Source organism: Dasypus novemcinctus, chromosome 22 (assembly GCF_030445035.2).
Source record: "Dasypus novemcinctus isolate mDasNov1 chromosome 22, mDasNov1.1.hap2, whole genome shotgun sequence".
Taxonomy (NCBI): Eukaryota; Metazoa; Chordata; class Mammalia; order Cingulata; family Dasypodidae; genus Dasypus; species Dasypus novemcinctus.
The window spans coordinates 64481768-64503182 of NC_080694.1; positions in this window are offsets into that span (position 1 = coordinate 64481768).

Genomic DNA, 21415 nt, shown 5'->3' on the forward strand with positions numbered 1-21415 from the left:
AATGATCCATGTGCACTTGAGAAAAATGTAGATCCTGCTGTATTTGGGTGTAATGATCTGTATATGTCTATTAGATCCAGCTCCTCCAATATACTGTTCAAATATTTTGTTTCTTTAGTGATTTTCTTTTGAGAATTGTGTCTAAAGTTGATAGTGGTATATTAAAATTTCCCACTATAATTGTAGAGGCATCTATTCTTTCACTTAGTTTTTCCAGTGTTTGCCTCACATACTTGGAGGCACCCTTGTTAGGAGCATAAATATTGATGGTTGTTCGTTCTTCTTGAGAGATTGTCCCTTTCACTACTATGTAGTATCCTTGTCTCTCACAATTGTTTCAGATTAAAGTCTATTTTGCCTGATATTAATATAGCTACTCCTGCCTTTTTTTGGTTATTGTTTGCTTGTAAGATTGTTTTCCAACCATTCACTTTCAACCTCCATGAATCCCTAGGTCTAAGATGTCTTTCTTGTAGATAGCGTATAGATGGGTCATATTTCTTTATCCAATGTCCCAGTCTGAATCTTTTGATAGGTGAGTTTAATCCATTGACATTCTGTGTTATTACTTTCAAGGAATTATTTATGTTAGCCATATTTTGCTTGGACTTGTGTTTGTCATATTTTGTTTGTTTTTTCCTTCTCTTTTTGTCTTTTTTTGTTGCTCTTACACTCTCCTCCAACTCTGCCTCTCCTGTTTTTTCCTTTCTTCCTGCAGAACTCCCTTTAGTATTTCTTGAAGGGCAGGGTTCTTGTTGGCATACTCTTTTAATTTCTGTTTATCTGTGAATATTTTGAACTCTCCATCATTTTTGAATGCTAGCTTAGCTGGGTAGAGTATTCTTGGTTGGAATTTTTTTTCTTTTAGTACCTTGACTATATCATACCACTGCCTTCTTGCCTCCATGGTTTCTGATGAGAAATCAGCACTTAATCTTATGGAGCCTCCCTTGTATGTGATGGTTTTCTTTTCTCTTGCTGCTTTTAGAATTTTCTCTTTGTCTTGAGCATTGGATAATTTGACAAGTATATGTCTTGGGGTGGGCTGGTTGGGATTTCTGATGTTTGGGATGCATTGTGCTTCCTGGACATGTGTATCCATCTCTCTCAGTAGATTTGGGAAGTTTTCAGCCTTTATTTCCTGCAACACACCTTCTGACCCCTTTCCCTTCTCTTCTCCTTCTGGGATGCCTACAATATGTATGTTTGTGCAATTTGCATTGTCATTCATGTCCCTAAGTCCTAGCTGGATTTTTTCTATCTTTTTATCCATCAATTCTACTATCTGTTTGATTTCAGATGCACTATCTTCCTCATCGCTAATTCTCTCCTCTGCCTCTTGTAACCCTCTGCTATTTACTGAGAGTGTATTTTTGATTTCTTGAACTGTGGTGTTCATTCCCATCATATCTTTTATCTTTTTGCATATGTCTGCAATTTCCTCTCCAAGTGTTTTCCTCATATTGTTAATCTTGTCCTTTACTTCATTAATTTGGTCTCTAATATATGTTTTGAGATCTTTAATTACTTGTCTGATGTTCTGCTCCCCTTCCTGGGTTTTAGTTTGTTCATTTGATTCAGCCATGTTTTCCTGATTATTGGACTGGTTTGTACTTTTTTGTTGCTGTCTGGTCATCATTTTACACTCAGAAACAAGGAAATGTAGTATGAGGAAACATGGCAAATGTGAAGCTCTCCCTGCAGCACCTATTATATAAATAAAATAAAATAAGAAAAAAAAAGAGAAAAAAGAGAAGAAAAAAAGCAGGTGGGCAAAAAAAAAAGGGAGGGAAATAAGCAAGAAAAAGAAAAGAAGAACAAAAATGTAAATAAATGAAAAAGGACCTTGGGGAATAAAATGGGAGAAAGACCAGGAGATAATGCAATATTAGCACCCGAGACAATAAAAAAAGAGAGAGAGAGAAAAGAAAAAGAAACACAAACACTGAGGGCTAGGATAATCAAGGACCTCAGATGGACCTCAGGGCACAGTGGATTCAGGGATGGGAAATCTGCGACATTGCAGACTCAAGGTGTGTGAGTTTCTGGAGTGTGGGACACCAGGGTTTAGGGGACACAGACCTGGGACTCACACATCCCGTTAACAGGGATCCTGGGAGCACTGCAGCACAACACCGCCTTCAGGGATCCCTGCAGCTGGGCCCCAGCCCTAGTGGGAGGGGTCACACCTGCAAAGTCTGACCTCCATGTCAGAAACCCAAAATTCCACCTCTCACAAGAATCTCCTCCGTCACTGTCTCACCAAATCGACTTCCAAACACTTCCTGCCCTGCAAGCCCCCGAAGCAGCCTGCTGGGGGCGCGCTGCACTACATACAGTTCAGGGACTGCTGCAGATGGGCCGCCAGCCCTAGTGGGAGGGGCTCTAGGCAGATGCTCTGACCTCCGTGTCAGAAACCCAAAACTCCACCTCTCGCAAGTATCTCCTCCATCACTCTCTCACCAAATCGACTTCCAGACACATCCCACCCTGCAAGCTCCCGAAGCAGCCCACTCAGGGCTTGGGAACTCCCCAGTGCAGCAAAGCCTCCAGGAACCACCACTGCCAGGCCACCATCCCCAGGGGGAAGGGTCCTGTGTACAGCCCCGATCTCCATGGAAGAGACCCAAAAGTCTACCTCTTACAAGAATCTCCTCTGTCACCGTCCCACTAAATCAATGTCCAGACACCTCCTGCCCTGCAAACACCCAAAACAGCCCGGTCCAGCAGGACTCCAACCCTACTCAGCTGCTTCTTTGCAGGAGAGATTATATCTATTTAAAGTTTATAGAGTTTGCATTGCTAAACTGCTTTTCCAGGACTGGAGTTGTTGCCATGGTTACCAAGGGCAGTGCTACAGCTCTTACTGTCCCACATGCACAGCTCAGGTTATCTACGAAGAGATGAACAGCCTCCCACCCATAGCCCACATTAATTTCAGCAAGAGTTTACATCACTACTGTAGAAACTCTTAGAGAAAATAGAGAAGGAGGAAAACACACTTTCCAAATCATTTTGTGAGTACTTACCAAAAGCAGAGAAATGTCTCAAAACAAAACTGTGGTGGTTAAGTTCATGGGTCAAATGAGCCAGGCAGTGGTTTCCACTTGTTTGGTAAAGCAAGCACTGGTCTGACTGTTACTCTGAGGACATTTCGTGGATTAAGTCATCAGTATGTTGATGGCATTTGTGGTTGATGACATCTACAATCAACTGAGGAGATTGCCTTCAACAATGAGGGACGTCTCACCAAATCAGTTGAAGGCCTTAAAAGGAGAAGAGATGGTTTCAGCAGTCAGAAGAGGGAATTTCCATCTCTACTTCAGCCAGCTTCTCTTGGGGAATTCATGAAAAACCTTCACTGGAGTTCCCAGCTTGCAGCCTGCCCTTCAGAATTCGGAATTTGGACATGCCCATCTCTACAGTCATGTGAGACAACTGTTATAGAAATCTATCTCCTTAGCAAACCCTTACTAATACAAAAACTTTATACCAATGTCTCTCAGAAATCCTTTCAAAATACCAGGAAATTGAATTCAAAGTAATTTTAAAATGAAAATACATCATGACCAGGAAAGTTTTATCGCTGATGCAAGTTGGGATGATTATGTGAAAATTAATCTAATTTATCATTTAACAGAATAAAATAGAATAACAGTAAGATAAACTCCATGTAGGAAAAGCAGTTGAAAGTCCAAAATCCTTTGATAATAAAATTCCTCAGTAAACTAGGAATAGTAGGCAACTTCTGCAAGAAAGGGCACCTATGGGAAATCTGAAGATACCAGCATATTTTATCAAAAAAGACTAAATACTATCTAAGATCAAGAACAAGAAAAGGATGTGGACTCTTGCCACTGTTATTACACAATATACTGTCAAGCAAAGGAAATAACAGACATAAAGATCATAAAATAGAAGAGAAAGTGTTTCTTTTGCAGGTGACATGATCATGTACATAGAAAATCCTACAGTAAAAAAGTTCTTAGACTAGTAAGTGCATATAGTAAGATTGCAGGTTTCAAAGATGATATACAAAAGTCATTTTTATTTCTATACTCAAAATAAAATTAGGAAAAGAAAATTAGAAATTCAATTTATAATAGCATCATAATAATACAATAACTAGGTATCAATTTAAAGGAAGTATGCAAGATCTCTACACTGAAATCTACAAGTACTCTTGAGGGAAAGTAAAAAAATTTAAATAAATTTGGAGAAATAGCATGTCAAGGACTGGAATATTCACTATTCAAGTATCAGTATGTATTAGTCAGCCAAGGGGTACCAGGCCACAAAGCATAAGTTACTTCCCTAACCAAAGTCTGTTTGGAGGAAGATGGCTGCCAATGTCTGTCAGTTTCAGGCTTCCTGGGTTCCTACATTCCTGGGGCTTGCTTTTCTCTGGGTACAAGTTTCCTTTCTTCCTGGGGCTGGCTTCTCTTTCCTCTGTGAGCTTACTTCTCAGGGCTCCAGTTTAAGTCTTCAGCATCAAACTCCAACATCAAAACTCCATCAGAAACCCTCAACTCTGTTCTTTGCCATGCCTTTTATCTGTGAGTCCTCACCCACCAAGGGATGGGGACTCAGTGCCCTAATCATAACTCAGTCATGCCCAGGTACAGATCAGATTGCAAACATCATTCAATGTTTCTTTTTGGAATTCATCAATAATATCAAGCTGCTACACAGTTCTTCCCAAATTGGCTAATTGTTTAAACACAATTCCAGTGAAAATCATAGCAGGCTTTTAAAAAGAAATTGATAAGCTGATAGTACAATTTATATGGAAACACAAAGGACTTTGAATAGCCAAAACATTTCTTAAAATACCTATTTCAAATTCTAATGAATAAATACACAAAATAACAGAAAAGGGCAGCTCAGCAAATTATGGGAGCATTACTCCTAAAAAGTTCTGTCCATGCACTTTCATCTCATCAGATTCCAACTACTAACTTAGTTGTTTCTTTAGCATTCAGAAAGATACGCAGATGAACAGATTAGTTAAATGCCTTAAAACAGGGTTCTTAACCTTTTTTTTTAAGGCTCCCTTTGCCAGTCAGGTGAAAACCATGGACCCCTTACTAAGTACACACTATACTGTGTATTATTTAACAAATAGATCACACCCACACTGCGGCGGCTTGCTCGGTTGGTAGAGGTGGGGTCTGGCTGCGGACGAGGGGTCGGTCCCGCTTGGGACGAGGGGTCGGTCCGGCAGCAGACGAGGGATCGGTCTCACAGGGGTTGCGCGGTTCGGCTGACGGGGTTGCCCGGCGAAGCCGGTGACGAAGGGGTCGCCCGGAGAAGCAGGCGACGAACTGGGGACAAGGGAGCCAGGCCCTTGTCGGGGGCTCTCAGGACTGGAGGGAGCACGGCAGAAGAACTACTGCGGAGACAAGGTAAACACGCAAGTCCACTTTATTGAGGGAGAGGCAACAGTTTTATAGGGGCTGGGGAAGGCTGATTGGTCGAAGCCACGCCCTGTTCTGATTGGTTGCCGGAGAAAGGTCAGTGGGCGGTGCTGGATGGGGGAGGGGTGGTGGTTAGGGATTGGCTGCCGCTGTTGCTGGGGGAAGGGGCAGGGTTTAGGGATTGGTGGCTGCTGTTGCTGGGGTGGAGGGCAGACTTGAGTTTCCCGCCCACGCCTGGCTGTTTCTGCTGTTGGGGGGAGGGAAAAGGGCAGACTGGATTTTTCAGCCCACGCCTGGCTGTTGCTGCTGTCGGGGGAGGGGAAAAGGGCAGACTGGAATTTTCCGCCCTGCGCCTGCGCAGGGAGAAAGAAGAAGGGTACCGCCCCACAGGCATCATGTGGCGCCATCCAGGAGGAGGGGCGGCCGCGGAAGCATGGCTGCCGAGAAGGGGAGACCCGAGGGCACTCTGCGCCCATGCCGAGCTCCCTTCAGGGGTGGCGGTGAGTCCGACCAGCCACCCTATTATGGGGGCAGCGGCTTGGCCTGCCGCGGCTGCTCCCCCGCCAGGCCAGCAAACCACACTTCAGCCCGAGGGGTGACCACACACACCAACATCTCCCCACAGGATTAATGTTTGTTTGTTTGTTTGTTTAATAAATTCAAGCTCATGGACCTCTTGTTAAGAACCCCTGCCTTAAAACATTTTTAAGAACATGGAGGATCCACAGAGCAGATCTGAAAACTTATTCCAGCTCCAGTAGCAGCCTCAGGGCAGTGGTAGTCCAATGTATGTAATAGAGTGTAAGTAGAACCACAGGTGCACGTGCTCATGAAAATGGCTCCCATTAATCCAGTGGGGAAAGGAGGACAGTCTTTTCAACAAAGTGATGATGATTTCCAAAACGGTTTTGACACAAAGGAACTGGCCAGGGCGAGGCCGAGGGGACCTGGACAGCTAAGGCCCCGAAGGAGAAACGACCCGGGACGCCGGGCTCCTGCGCTCAGCCTGGGGGAAGGTCCACCTTGGTGTGGGGGGTGGTGGGCAGGTGCCTGGTCCGGGGGTCTGGGGAGGCGGGAGGGTCAACCCTCGGGTTCGTGGAGCTCGTGGGCAGAGCCTGGGCGGGTCTTATCGCCCACCTCCCCGCCCTCCACGAGGGTCTTCAGCCCTCAGGCCGCATCCTGCCCTCCGCCCTCCAGGACCCGCATCTCCGGGGCCTCCAGCTGCGAGGCCGCCTCCCGGCACCCAGCCCGGGTCGCACCAGCTCAGCTGATCAGGAGCTGAAGAAGCGCCTGCAGGTGGCCAAGGGCTCTGACCACAGGCTGCCCAGGGCTGGGGGGAAAGTGGTGAGAGGGGAGACCCCGGGGCTCCTGGCACCAGGGGCCGTGGCCTCCAGGAGCCACACAGCCGAGCTCGCCCCTCCCTCGGGTCCTTGATTTCCCCCACCTAGTCTTAGGAAGGCTCTGGTGAGGGAACCCCTCAATCACTTCCCGTCCCCCACCCTGACTTCTTCTATTCCTCGGTGTGTTTGAATTATACCATTCCTGTACACACAGAAAAATCCTCAACACTTAATACTTATCATCAAATACAGGGTGACACCTGAGTAGTTACCATCCAGGTGAAAATAGAGACCTCCACCCCGCCCTGGCCAGAAGCCCCCTCCGCCTCTCACTGAGAAGACCCCATCCCTCCCCTCACTGTGTCCACGAGGCTGGCCCTCCCCTCTGGCTCCTTCCATCCACTGTTTTCACCTCCATCCCCAAGTCATCCCTCTCCCCTCTGCCTCTGCCTCTGCCTCTGCCTCTGCCCTCCTTTCCTCTCCTCTCCAGCCCCCCTTGTTCCTAGGCCAATATCGGGGCGGGGGGTGTGGGCTCATCCTCCCTCTTCCCCCAGATCCTAGAGTTGGGGAATCACGGGCTGGATTCCTGGAGGAGGCGCCCTCATGCGGGTACAAGGAATTCCCAGACGAGGAGACCCCCGCCCGCAGCCGCCCCCGCCCCACCGTGATAAGGGCCGCGAGGGGCCCCAGGGGCTCAGTGACAAGAAGCTCCGGAGTGACGGGAAGGAAGCGGGTGGTCCCGCCTCCGCGCCTGCCCCGGCCTCACTGCCCAGAGAGGAGCTTCCAAGCGGCTGCGGGGCTGCCCCGAGCAGCACCCGCCACCTGATCCCGCGCCCGCCCCGCGCCCACCGCCGCCGCGTGGGCCGAGCACCTGGGGCACCTCAGGTCTTAGCCGAGCCGCGCAGAGCCAGCGAGAGGCGCTGCCAAATGGTGGGCTGGGGCGCAGCTCAGACCTACCCAGAGCTGCCCCGTCCAGCAGGGCCCAGCCCAGTCCACCCCGGCACGGCCAGGTCCAGTCCAGTCCAGACCAGACCAGCGCAGTGCGACCCAGTCCAGCACAGTCCTCCCCAGTCCGGCCAGGTCCAGCCCAGTGCGGCCCAGCCCAGGGCAGAGGAGCGCAGCCGCCCCTGCAGGCTAAGGAGTGAGCGCCCGGCGCGGAGCCCCTGCCGGGCCTGGCACCCCTGGAGCCCTGCACACGGCGGAACCGCAGGCCCCCAGGGCTAGGGCGGGGTCTGAGGGGAGTCCGGGCCGTGGGGGAAGGCGGGCTGCCGGTGCAGGACCGCGCAGGGACCACCTCCTGGCACCTGGGGCGCACCGGGCCGATTCCCGTAGCCTGGCATTGCCTGGAGCTCTCCGTCTCCGTTTCCATTTCCAGACACCACTTGTCCCCCAGGGTGACTCAAGTTCCCGCGTTGGCCACTTCTCCAGAGCACTGCTCTGGCTCCCTCGCCCCCACCCCCGCCCTTTGCAGGGTAATAGAGGGCACCTGGCTCACCTGGCCCAGGGGCCTGCACCTGGCAAGGTCGGGGAGGGGGGGCAGTGCAGGAGCTGCTCCAGGCTTTGCATCCTGGGGGTTTCCAGAGCGGCTCTGCAGGCGTTTCGCCTGGCGCCCTCCCCCACGCCTCCCCACAGTGCTGGGTGTCTGGGCGCCACACACCAGAGGGGGGTGGGCGGTGGGTGGGGGTGGGCATGCTGCAGAACAGGTGCAGAGTCTTGGGAGCATCACTGCTCTCCGTGGCCACTACTGTTTATAAAAATGTGTGATGCCCTTATTAAGTGTTTGATCAAGGGCATGGGGGAAACTGGCAGAGCCAAGTTATGGGCCCACCTCTTTCCAGCTGGGTTTTTTTTCATTTTTAATTTTTTTTAGAAATCCAAAATTTATTTAAAATTTTCCCTTTTTTAAAAAAAAGTTGCATTCAAAAAAATGAGGTCCCCATATATCCCCCACCCCCCTCACCCCACTCCTCCCATATCGACAACCTCTTTCATCATCGTGGGTTTTATCATTTGAAAATGGGGGTGAGGGTCCCCAGGGTTGTGGGCAGGAAGAATCCACTTCATGTAAGGAGAAATGTTTGTGAAGGTAAAGCCTGAGCACATGCCGGTGACTGGGGTTTGGGTGATTTCTGGTTTGTATTCAGCATGGCTCTGCTCCCTGACCTTGAGAACCTGAAAAATAAGAAAACAAAGCAAAACAAAAGGCATTAAGGTTTGGTGTACCTGCCAGCAGACTTCCCAAGGTATGCTCCATGGAATATTAGTTTTCAAAACTGCTCCACCAAGAAAGGTTTCCCTGTTCAGGTAAGTCTGGCAGATTCTGGAAGCTCTGTCCTCTTTCTGGCAAATCACATCACAAGCCACATTGGGAAATCAAAGTTTCTGAGAAGTCCTGCAGTAAAGGAACCTGTTTAATTAACTTTGTCAAACCCTGCATTTCTCCTGGTTTATTCAGGAGCCCTTTTCAAGGACACGTGCTTGTTCTCTGAGGAAACAGGGCTCTAGGGCTACCGTCGAGGTGACCTGGTGCTGTGGAGTTGGAGCCGAGCTCTGAGAGCTAAGTTCTGTCTGCCGTGTTTAATGGAGAGCGAGCAGAAGCCCAGAGAAGCTAAATGGCTCATCTGAGTCCTCATGGCTCACCAGCAGCCTAAGCTCAGCTGGCAGTTCCTGGTAAAATGGGGACCAGCACCCCATCTCCCTTCCCAGGGCTCTCACCCCGTTCAGTGGCGTCCAGACGTGGAGCTTTCTCTTCTGGAACCAGCGTTGATGCTTCATGTGGCTCCTCCCCAGAGCGTACCACAAATGTACGAAGATAAGTGAGTTATGGTCACAGTTAAAATAAGGAATGGGCGTCTACTGTGGCTGTTGCTTTTGCAACGTTTGTCCATAAGTTCAGCCACATTCTGGGGCTGTGATGAAAGATGTTGTGGTTCTAGAGCCATCCCCGCCACACATATGTACATTGTACACACTCATGCATGTGCATCCAAGACAGACACACATGCATCCTTCACACTCACACACACACACACCATATACCCTCAGACACACAACCCTACACTCACATGCCCCTACACATTCACACATAATTCATTCCTACAAACTCACACATATGCATCCAATGCACACAAATGTCCACCCAACACACACACATACATGTACCCCACAAACTTACATACACATGTGCACTGTGTATACACACGTATACCCTACACACTAACACACTCATGCTATCTACATGTTCACGTGTGTTCATGAACCCTGCACACTCACACACATACAACCTACACACATGCACTCTACATGCCCACACACTTGTACATACTAAACACACACTTATGCACCCTACACAGACACACACATGTGCACCCTACACACACACACAGGTGCACCCTACACACTCAGGCAGACACACCTTCAAACTCACACACATTTCCCCTATACACACACAACAGCCTGTGAATGCTCATTCAAATCCAAACCTGCTCTGACACACACTTACACTCCTGTGTTTACATACACTCATTTCTACATGTACCCATCAATTCCTGCACACTCACACACACCCTTAACATTCACACTCCCCCCACATACTCCCACACCCCATACACACTCCCACTCTCTCCCACCTCCTTCCCTCACCTTGGCCCTCCCCAGCAGGCGCTCGTGGTCATGGGCTTGTCCCCTCATCACCGACCCAGAGTTGGGGGGTGTTTTGTTATTGAGGACCCTCCCTGGGGCCTTCTTAGGGTTTGAGTCCTGAGTCGTCTGGCAGAGAGCCAGGGCTTAGTACCGGCAGGAGCTCAGCCCTGAGGCTGCTCAGTCACGTGCTTGCCCTGTGGTTTGGGGCAGCGTCTCACTTCACTGTGTTTCCTTTTCTCACATATGAAATGTGCTCTGACACCTTCCCTGTGGGCACCACGGGTGTTAGGTGAGATGGTGTAGAATCCTGACCCCAGCACGTCCAGCTCCCCGTGTCTTTTCTGCTCGGCTCTGCCTCTTCTCTCCTCTTGGTGCTGGTTTTGCAGAGTCACCTTGAGCCCTCGCTGGGGGTCTTGAAGGAAGTGGGAACCAAAGAGAGGAACTGAAGATTGTTTCTCTCTGTGAAGAGAAGGGGCTGTGGCAACATCTGAGGCTGAAATGGCGCCTCATCCGGGCAGCTGAGGCTCCAGGCTGCCCCGCTCTAGGCACAGGGGTCAAGGCTGTCTTGTGATTGTTGCCGCAACAGGATCCTGATATCAGGGACCAGCGTTGGGGGAGGGCTTCAAGCCTCCAAAATGCCTGTCCAGACACGGTCTCCCTGCACCCTCCTAAGGCAGCATGTCCACACCATGGACGGGCAGTGTGGGTGCTGGAGAGTGGAGGGACCAGCCCAGGACATGTCCAGCGAGGGCAGAATGCACACTCAGACCCAGAGCTGGAGCCACAGGGCACGGTGTTTCATCCACCTGCGTGCAGTGGAGCACTGGGTGGCTCTAAAACGGTGTGTGTGTAGAGGTGGGTATTATGTGCAGCTTTCCAAGCTTGATTGACCAGAAAACCTGCCCCTTTTTAAACTATTTGTAGGGAAGTTTTAGATTCCATTCACAGAATAATGACATAGAAAGTATAGTGAATTCCCATATAAGCCTCCCCCACACCACACACCCAGTTACTCCTATTATTGGCATCTTAGATGATCGTGGCACATTTGTTACAGTTGATGAGCTGATACTGAAGCACTGCTGCTGACCATGGTTGACAGTTCACATTGTGGTTTGCACTTTGCACTGTACAGTTCCACAGGCCTTGACAAATGTGTAATGTCGTCTCTCCATCATTGCAGGATTAAACTGAAGAATCTCCCCACCCCAAAAGTGCCCTGTTCACCCCCTCATCCCCCTCCCTTCAGGCCCATGGTGACTCCTATCTTTATATCAAGGATATACATTAATCCTCAAACACAAGGTAGCAACCACAGTAACTAACCTGCTTTGGTCCCTGGCCACCCCCCCCCCCATGGTTATTCATTCCCCAATCCCGAGGGACCCTGGACATTTCCTCTGATAACCCCAGGCTGAGAGGCTGATACCACGGGGCAGATGGAGGGAATTATCCTGTCCCCACCTACAAACACCTCCCATTTTTTGGGATGGGACCTGTTCATCACCATCATTTTAACAATATACTTTGGGAAGCAGCTATAGCTCAGGTGGTTGAGCATCTGCCTCCCACATGGGAGGTCCCTGGTTTGGTTCCTGTGACTCCTGAAAAACAACTACAACAAGCAAAACAAATGAGAAAATCAACTCAGGGAGGCCGAGGTGGCTCAGTGGTTGAGCGCTGGCTTCCCACTTAGAGGTCCCAGGTTCAGTCCCTGGCCCCAGTACCTAAAAATAAACATGAGTCTATTTTGCTTATACCAGTGCTCCCAAAATATAATTATTTTATTGCATTTAGGCAGTATAAAAAATGATCAATGGGATATTTTACTGGACTTCTGTTCATGCTTCCCCTTTCTTGAAATTAGTGTTTTGAATTACCAGGTGGTAGAATTTCCTTAATTTTACATGCTGCCATGAGACATCCTGCCAGAGCCAAGGGCTCTAGGAAAACATCTGCATCATGCATCCCTCAGACTCTGAATGGGGGAGAAAGAGCACAGAGTCAGGCGGGGCTGGAACCTCTCTCCCCACTTTCCTCCACATGCCAGGCCCTTCACCCACCCGAATCCCCAGGACTTCAGGAAGCCGCAGGCACAGACGGGAGCCATCAGGAGGTACACAAACCAAGATCCCCACAGTTACAAAGCAGGCAGTCCTGCCCACCCCTCACCCCATTCTGGCTGCAGAGCCAGGGCTTTCCCAGTATTGCCCAGGTGTGTGCAGGTGCTCCTAGTGTCAGCCCCTGTCACATGTCCTTAAATTCCTTTATGCCTTAGGGCATTAGGGTAACACTGGGTCCCACATTCTAATCAAAGACACTTAATTTTCAAGAGTCCACAAAAGTTTCAAACCAGGGCAGCCTCCCACCTCGGTAGAATGTGAAAGAATCCCTGCTGATTAGGCAATAAAGCACTCAATGATACTGTTTGTTCAATCAAATAAAAATAATCTGAGCTGAGAGGGGCTGGGTGATCTGATGAGTGAAGTATGAGTCCCAGTTCCTGTAGCATCAGTGTCCCTCTTCTGATGTTCTTTCTTACTTTGTACTAATTTTTCTTTTTAAAGGAAGGCACTGAGGCTTGAACCCAAGACCTCATAAATGGGAAAGAAGTGCTCGTCCACTTGAACTATGTGTGGTTCCCTTTCTGCAGTGATTGTTTCTTTTTTTTTTTTCTTGGAGGCATTAGGTATTGAACCCAGGACCTCGTACATGGAAAGCCAATGCTCAAAAAGTGAGCTACATCTGCTCCCCCAAAGGGATATTATGAACCCCTCTATGCCCACAGTTTTTTTCAGGAGGTACCATGGATTGAACCCAGGACCTCATACAGGCGAGCAAGCACTCAACCACTGAGCTATACTGCTGCCGTTTGATGCAATTTTGATATTGGAGCATTGTAAAATATTTTCTCCTGACACAATGTTTAAGTGTTGTCTGTGGAAAATGGACACTTTGAAACTGAAAAATTTGTGTGAAAATAAGAAAGGAACATAGTTCTAAATGACAATCCCCTCCCCCCAAAAAACCCAACAAAAACAACCTGACCTATTACTCCAACAAACAATTTCAAGAAAGATCTTGGAGTTTGAAGGGAGAAAATGGTATGTATATGTGACTGATAACTTTACTGTACAGTTGCCTCTTTTATTAATCCTTTTTATTTAAAAAATACTTTAGATTACATAAAAACTACTTAAAAATGTAGGAGATTCCCATATGCCCCACTCCCTTCTCCTCCCACACTTTCCAACAGTAACAACATCCTTCATAACTGTGGTACCTTTGTTATAATTGGTGAACACACATCACAGCATTGCCACTGAGGATGGATCATAGTTTACATTATAGTTTACTCTGTGTCTCACAAAATGTTTTAAGTTAAGACGAAATATAGAATGGTCTGTATCCATCATTGCAAAGTCATTCAGGACAATTCCAATGTCCTGAAAATAGGATATGTGCTATTATTCTTCCCATTTGATGTATGAAGATGTGGAGTCAAAAGCTTCAGTAACGTTTCCTCTTTCACTCTAGCAAGAGCCAGAACAGAGAACCCAAGCAGCTGGGCTCCAGGGATCCTGCGTGGATGTGGCCCTGAAGGGCTGGAGTGGAGCTCCCAATGCCCCAGCTCTTTCCCTGAATCTGTTTGCAGGTGGGGCACCAAGTTGTGTGAGGGAAGTGGAAATAGAGAGAGCTGTGACGTGTTCTTTATGGGCATCCCCAGCGTAGCAGGTGCTGGTGCAGGGTGAGGACATGGGAAGCCTTCTGGGGTGTAGGGGAGAGAGGTGCACCCCCTCCAGGGTCAGTGTCAGCACGCAGGGCCTGTCCTTGGGGAGCGGAGGGGATGCCCCAGGAGTGGGGGTCACTAGGGAAACCTCACCAGGGCTGAGAGGTGGGAAAACTCGGAGATGGTGGAGAGCAGAAGGGCAGCTGATTGGAACAGGGGAGCTGTGGCCCATCCCCTGTACCTGAGAACATTCCCATCATCTCTGGAAGGTGAGTATTTTCCTGTGGAGGGTGCAGATCTCTTTGACAAGGTCAGAGAAATGGGCTCTGGACTTCATTTCACCTCTGCAGACAAGTTGGTGGCCAGTTAAGTCCAAATTCCTGTGAGTGAGGCTAAACTCACAGGAAAGGAAGCTCTTGGGTCTGTGGTGAAAATTAGATGGTGTCACCTCTCTCCCCAGCTGCCAGGGTAGGAGGCTTTCAGTTAGACCTAAGAGGAAGGGGCAGTGGGGCCAGTGGGGATGGGGGAACGTGGGCATCACCTCTGCTCGCCTCCAGAGGGTGGTATGGCACACGGCGGAAAGCAGCCTTCAACCAATTTTCTAACTTGTGTGTTGTGTTTTCCAAGGGGGAGGGGACTGAAGTGGAGATGAAAGTGGAGAGGAAAGGAAATACACATAACAGTAAAAAGGCCGGTTGAGCCCCTGCTAGCCACTGGCTGGTGACCTTGTCAAGCACTTCATCCTCTGGGGCTGATTCCCAGGAGCCCCAAGGCCCTTCCAGACTCCTGGACAAGCAGGTGAGAGGCACCTCCTGACCCAGTGGTACCTGGTTCAGCCCCTCCACTCATGGAGGGCACACAGCACACGGCAAGTGTTCTCTTCCCCTCCCAGGGCAGACGGCTAATGCTTGAGCTTGGAGGAAGGAAAACGCCTGTATTCCAGAGCCTGCCAAACCTCACAGCATTTGAAAGTTCTGGAGGAAAAGGTGCAGTTGGGTGGGAAAGAGGAGTGGAAGGCATCTCTGGACCTCTCGGGTTCCAGATTTATTGTTTTCCATGGAAGATAGTTCCCCTTAGAATTTTACATTTTAAGTGGTGTTAGACACTGGCTTGAGTACTAAAAATTTCATAGATTAAATAGTATTCCAGGTCCAGCCTAAAAACATGATTATTATTTGTAAGTATTTCTACTGAGGAAGTGTCCCCCTAATATCAAATAATCCATTTTTAATGATGCGAACCTTGAACACAGCCCTTTAGTGGCTTGGGTGTTTGTGTGAGTGATTGAGATGGTGTGTATATCAGAGGACCCGTGCTTTTCTGTGGAGTTGTCCTCATGGGGGGTGGTGAAAAGCCCCTTTTCTGGAAATGCCCCCTTCCCTGGAGGCAAGGCTGGGGAATGGGTCTCCCTGCTTCGGGTGACTTTAACATCCTTCAAAAGCAGACAAGAGCAGAACTTAGTTCCATGTGCCCTTCCCTGGTCCTGCACATCTTTCCTCCTTGAAGGACCAGCTCAAAGGCTCCTCCTGCGAGAGCTCCACCTGCTGGATGACCTGCTCCTGCAGCTCCTTCACCTTGACTTTCCTCACTAATGGAGCTGCCTGTTCCCCTGTGCTGGTTCCTGTCTCCACCTCGTCCTGGGAAGTGTTCTGCCTCCAGCAGTTAAGTGTGTGTAGATCAGGCACTGGACCTTGAGTTATCAGTTGGGCCTCAGGACTAGCTCTACTAACTGGGTAGGATGACTGTGGTGATACCACAGCAGCCACCACTTCCTGCAGTCTTCCTGGTTGCCAGGACCATGCTGGGCATTTACCTGGATGAGTTCTTATAATCTCTACAACAGGCTGGGCATTTACCTGGATTAGTTTTTCTTTTTCTTTTATTTAAAGATTTATTTATTTCTCCCCCTCATCCTCATGTTGTCTGCTCTCTGCATCCATTCACTGTGTGTTTTTCTGTGTCTGCTTGTCTTCTCATTAGGCAGCTCCAGGAACCGATCCTGGGACTTTCCAGAGTGGGAGAGAGGCGACCATTCTCTTGCACCACCTCAGCTCCATAGTTTTCTTTGTCTCTTATTGTCTCTTCTCTGGGCCTCTCATTGTTGCATCATCTTGCTGCATCAGCTCTGCATGTGGCCAGCACTCCTGGGAGGGCTGCACTGCTATGCAGGGGGTGCTCCTCTGTGGGGCAGCACTCCTTGCATGGGACAGCACTCTGCGTGGGCCAGCTTCCCACACAGGCCAGGAGGCCCTGGGTATTGAACCCTGGACCTCCAATATGGTAGATGGGAGCCCAATTACTTGAACCACATCTGCTTTCCTGCATTAGTTCTTATAAACTTGGCAACATGCTGAGCATTTTCCTGGATTAGCTCTCATAATCTCTGCAACACACTGAGCATTTACCTGGATTAGTTCTTATAATTAGCAACACGCTGAGCATATACCTGGGTTAGTTCTCATAATCTTACCAACAGCCCTGTGGAGAAGTGCTATTATTACTCTGTTGTCTACAGAGACTAAGAAACTTCCCAGGACCACACACAGAAGGACCATCCCAGGCCCAAGACTCAGACCAGCACCCTAACTAGACACAGTGACCAGGGCGGTCACTGCATCGCCATCTCGTCTCCTCTCTGGGCTGAAGAAATCAGGTACCCCTAAGGCCCCCATTAGAAACAATCCCCAGCCCTTCCTCACTCTTGGCAGCACCCCCCAATGGGCATTCTGCCTCCCACTTCTATCCCATGTGACCGGGAGTCGCTCACTTTTAGGAGCTCGCCTGCTGGCAGCCAACACCTCTCCAGCTCCTTGAGGTGGGCGCCAAGCCAGTCACTTCCTCAGGGACTTCCAGACTTAGTGCTCAAGCTCTTGCAGGACCTGCTCCAGCTCCCTCAACCTGGCCGGCAGGAGGCGCTGCTGTCTCCCCACCTCCAGCTGCAGCCTCTCCACAGCTGTTTCTACCTGTTGTTTCTTGGTTTCCATCTGATCCTGTGAGGGGTAGAGGACAGGCATGGTTAGAGGGGCTCACAGAGCTGGGATCCAAGAGGATCACAATGTATTTACTACCAATTAACGTGATGCATGATGGAAGAGTTTTAGTAAGAAGTGGAAGTAATGGCAGCACAACCTGGTGGTATAATGAATTTCATGATTTGAAAGTGGTTAAAATAGAAAATTTTGTGCTGTATGTATGTTGCTAGAATAAAAACATAAAAAGCAAAACTGTACAGTACAAAGCCTGAACTTTGATGTACACTATGGAATATAGTTAGTGATATAATTATAGAGATACTGGTGACACCAAACTACCACACTATTCATAACATTAATATGGAAAGATGCATGAGGGGTGGGGCAGTGTATGGGGACTCTGCCTGGTGAAATAGAAATAAATTTAGTTGAGGGCAGAAAGGACCTGTATTTAGAAACCCATAAAACAATGCTAAAACAAACCAATGGTAATTAATAAATGGAAGAAAATTTCCATGTTCATAGGTTGGAAGACTAAATATTAAGATGTCACTTCTACCCAAACTGAGCTGATAAAAATTCCAAAACCCTTCTTGGTAGAATTTGAAAAGCCATTATCAAATTGATCTGAAGGAGTCAGTGTCCCTAAATAGCCAAAAATACTTTTAAAAAGAAGAACGAAGTTGAAGGATATTCACTTCCATAAATCATATTATCCAGCCACAGGGGTAAAAACAGCATGGCACTGACATAAGATAGAACGATTGACTAGAATAGCCAACTGTAGAGTTCAGAACAGACCCTCCCATCTATGGTCCAGTGGTCTTTGACAAGGCTGTCAACCCACTCATCTGGGTCAGAATAGCCTATTCAAAAATGTTGCTGTTGAACTGAATATCCATATCTCAAAGAATGGAAAAGAGGACCCTTATCTCACAGCTTATTCAATAATCAATTTAAAGTGCATCAAGGACCTAAATGCAAAACTAGAACCATAAAAATCTTTGAATAAAATCTAGAGAAATATCTTCAAGATCTTGTGCTTGGTGGTGGTTTCTTGGACTTGACACCCAAAGCAGAAGCAAAAAAGAAAAAAAAAATAGATAAATGGGAAAACCTGGAATTTAACTGCTTTTGTTCATCAAAAGATTTTGTCAAGAAAGTAAAAAGGCAGATAACTCATGTGAAAAAATTTAGGATACCATATATTTGATAAGACATTGCTCTCCATGTTATATAAAGAGGTTATTCATGTTAATGACAAAATGATAAGACACCCTATTGAAAAATGGGCAAAAGATTTGAACAGACATTTACCAAAAGTGGAAAAACAAAAGCCCAAAAGACACATGAAAAGAAGTTCACATATATGGCTATGAGGGAGATGCAGATCAAAACTACAGTGAGATATCATCTCTCACCATACTAAATGGCCACTCTTAAAAGAATAGAGAACATCAAGTGCTGGAGATGATGTGGAGAGATAGGAACACTCCTTCACTGATTGTGGGATTGAAAAATGATGCAACCTCTGTGGAAGATGATCTGATGGCTCCTCACGAAACTAAATATAGCACTGCCATGTGATCTAGCAATACTGCTGCTACGAATATTTCAGAAGAGCTGAAAGCAAGGCCATGAACAACTATTTGCATACTGATGTTCATAGTAGCTTTATTCACAATTGCTAAAGGATAGAAACAACCTAAGTGTCCAGGAACCAATGAATGGATAAACAAGCAGTGTTATAGTCATACAATGGAGTATTTCTCAGCTGTCAGAAAAAATCAGTTGGGGAAGCATGTGAAAACACGGAGGAACCTTGAGGATACTATGTTGAGTAAAATAAGCCAGACGCAAAAGGATGAATGTTATATGGTCTCACTGATGTGAACTAAATACAATGAGTAGAATAATGAATTTGGACTCTGAGGTGTAGATTGGTGGGAGATGGAATGTGGGATGAGAAGGGGGTGAAGATGTTGGATGTATGTAGAATGTTTAATAAGGTCCAATATAAATATGGTGTAATGGTGGGACTTGATGGTAACATATTACAGTGACTGTTACACTGCTGATTTATGGATGTGATTGTGGCTGAAATTAATATTCTAGGAAGATTCATGTCAGTTAGAGAACAGCTGGAGGATATCATTGGGAATATATAACAATGTGTGGAAGTGGATGAGGATTGTGCTTAATAATATAAATATAGGAATGTTCTTCTACTTCAGAGTGTTAATTATATGGGGATACATGGAAAAATGTAACTGATGTAATTATGGACTATAGTTAACAACATTGTAATGGTTTTGTTACAAAAGCAAAGTTGGTACTATATTAATTTTATTAAAGTGAAAAAAAGAATATGGGGTTTGGTTTTGTGAGAAATGAATATGATAATGCATTTTTCCCTTCATTTTTGGGGGGAATAACAAGGAAACCTTGACTATGTCATTTAATTCATCTGTGTTCATCTGTGTGTCTTTCTGAATTCTAGGGGCACAATTGACTTAGCGGCTGCAGTTAATTGAGATAAAAGTGCCTGAAAAAGAACTTTTAAGAGTAATTTTTCCATGACTCATTGAGCAGCCCTTTTCTGTTCTTTTTGTGAATTTGAAATCAAATTGGTAATAAACAAATTTTCATAAAGATGCTGTGAACATTTTTGAAATGACAACATAGGGTTTAGAATATCACACACTTAGTTGAAAAAACAATGGCAGGGTATGAGAACATTGACTACAACGTTGAAAGAAGTCCTACTCTGTGTAAAGTGCTATCAAACAGCATGGCATGCTACAGAGACACCTTTGGTGAAAGGAAGAGTCAATTGATGCAGTCAACTTACTTTTTGTAATATTTTAAGAAATTGATGCCCCACCCTTCAGGAACCACCACCTGATCAGTCAGCACCCATCCACATTAATGCTAGCCCACCCACCAGCAAAAGATTATGACGCACTGAAGCCTCAGGGGAGGGTTAGCATTTTTAGCAATAAACTATTTTTAATTAAGGTATGTACATTGTTTTTAAATATAAAGTTATTTATTGCACCCTTAGTAGACTATGGTATAATGTAAGCATAACTTTTATATGCATTGGGAAACCAAAAGAATCATGTAGCTTATTTTATTGTGATATTTGCTTTATTGCTTCAGTCTGGAATTGAACCCACCTCATCTCCGAGGTATGCCTTTACCGTTGTACCTGAGGAAGGAATGACGTTGAGGAGACTTTTCAGTACATCACATAGTGTCCTCTTGGTGACCTCCCCGAAAGAACTCTCTCTCCAGTGTCAGCAAGGCATTACCAGTTTTCTTGTGAATAACTGTCTAATGTGTATGTTTTTGGTATTTTCACTAACTTGTCTTTGATTTGGCTCCCAGGAAACTCAAAGCTCAACTCAGGGATGCCCTGGAGTAAGAGGGTGAAAGCTTAAGGCCATATGTGTGTGCCAAACACATTCCAGATTTTACTTTATACCTTTATGTTCACTTCAACCCAATTTAGCTTCTTATTAAATTTTAAAAATCTTGTTCTGTGTGGTTTTTGCTGTTGTTGCTACTTAGAGTCCCTCTGGGATGAGACAGGGTAAAAATAAATAATAAACCCTTCACTCAGCCAGTCCTGTCTTGGGTGGAATCAGGCCAGGGACTTGGGGAGATGCTGGAGTGAAAGTAGGGTGACAGGCCTTAGAGGGGTGGGGGCAGGCCATGATGCAGTGCTAGGAACTGTTCCCAAAACATTAGGACATGAAAAATGCCACATTTTTGTATTTTTCAAAATAAACTTAACACTGCAGAAAATATTTAAATGTAAATTTTTACCAATACATGAATAATAAAGAACAAATAGAAACAACTTGATAACTGAGACTAAATGGAGAGATTCATTTAAAGAGAAAAATTATCAAAACTGAATCAAGAAGAAATAGGATATGTGAATAGTCCTGTATCAATTAAAGATACTAAAATCAGAATGAGAAATCATCCCACCAATGAAACTCAAATGGCTCAAGTGGCAGCAGTGTTGAATTCTACCATACGTTTAAGGAATAATTTATATCACTACTGTGGAAACTCTTAGAGAAAATAGAGGAGGAGGAAAACACACTTTCTAAATAATTTTGTGGGGCATTACCAAAAACAGAGAAAAGCATTAAAAGAAAACTGTGGTGGTTAAGTTCATGGGTCAACTGGGCCAGGCAGTGGTGCTCAGTTGTTTGGTCAAGTAAGCACTGGCCTCTTTGTTATTGTGAGGGCATTTCATGGATTAAGTCATCAGTACGTTGATGGCATCTATGGCTGATG